We start from the raw sequence: 1,541 nt of genomic DNA on the forward strand, positions 1-1,541 counted from the left end.
CCGCAGACCCAGGAGTCTGGGCCTGAGATTCCTTTGCGTTCTCTTGCCAGTTTAGTGTCAATCCCCGGGCAGATTCCCACCCTCTGCTCTCATCTCCATTGCTCCCAGGAGCTCCAGGCCAGACATTAACCAGCTGGGTTCGGGGAGTGATAAGGCCCCGAGGCCCGGGGAGACGGTAGATGCGGGGGTCTCTCCCACATAAGTCCTCTCTGCTGGAATTTCCTGGGTGGGGACTGGGGAGAGGGTCTTGTCCTGAGTTTCAGATAAGAGAAATTCAAGGTATTCTAGGGCTTGGAGACAGACAAAGATATGGTTTGGGAACAGAATGACCTGCCTGGAGAAAGAAAGTGAATAGTGACAGATGAAGGGAGATGGGGAGAAGAAAAGGGGACAGACTCCTAGAAAAAGAGGGAGACACACTCAGAGAGAGAGAAGGCACAGACCGAGAGAGGGGACAGACACAATGAGAAAGGGGAGAGAAGCCCAGAGAAAGAGAGACCTTAAGACAGATGGAGACTCAGACAGGAGCTGAGAGTCCCTGGGACAGACTTAACTGCTTCACCCCTCCCCTGGAGCTATTTTCAGAAGGAAAACTGACACCCGCCTTGGTGGGGGGGGGCAGGGGTCATCCCATACCCCTCCCTCAGCCTAAATATAGCATGGCAAGGTGGCAGGAAGGGTGTCCCCGGATTAGGGTGTTCCCCTCACTGCTCCCCATCCCAGGCCAAGGCGACGTAGAAGGTGGCTGCAGTTGTTTATTGGGATGGGGGAGGGGCCCTGTCCACGGGAGTGTCCTTTGGAGTCACTTCCCAGACCTCTCCAGGTTTCCCCCATCCCTAAGTACCCTACCTGCCCCATCCCCTACCAGAAGATGTCTATGGAACTTCCATTCTCCGATGCGGTAGTAGGGGTGAGTTTGCAGATGGGAAAGTTTCCGTCTCTTCCTCTCTCCGGGTCTCTATCTCCCTCTGTCTGGGTCCCTGTCCCCTCTGTGTCCCCTGTCCGTCCCCTCTGCACCTCTGCCCCCTTCTCTGGATCTTTGCCCCCCTTCCTGTGTCTCTTACCCACTCCCAGGCCGCTGCCCTCTTCTCTCCTCCTCTCCCTTCTCCCCTTGGGTGTCTCTGTCCGCTGTTCACATGTCTTGTCCTCTTTGGGTCCCTGTGCTGGGGGCTCCGTGCCTGCCTCCCAGACTCTGCCTTATGTCTGTCACTGCGATGGGGAGAGAGGGGTCTGTCTCCATTTCTGTCTTCAAACGTGCCTTTCCCTCGCTTTCGGAAAGAAGTGTTAAATTATTTAAAGGTTACATTATTTTCGACCTTTATCAAAAGCTTCCCACAATCTGTACCTTCTATCTCTCTGTGTAAAAAGGTGGTTGGATTAAATCAGGGGTTTCCAAACTGAATTTGTTAGCTGCAGACCGAGTTACTAAGAGAAATTCCATAAAGGGTAGGTTCCCCTCAGACCAGTTCAAACACTCTGATTTGTCACACTGGTGCTAAGTAAGATTTCATTTGAACAAAAAAGAAAGGGGTGGTGGGGGG

The sequence above is a fragment of the Bison bison genome, unplaced genomic scaffold (assembly GCF_000754665.1).
Source record: "Bison bison bison isolate TAMUID 2011002044 unplaced genomic scaffold, Bison_UMD1.0 scf7180017864285, whole genome shotgun sequence".
Lineage (NCBI taxonomy): Eukaryota > Metazoa > Chordata > Mammalia > Artiodactyla > Bovidae > Bison > Bison bison.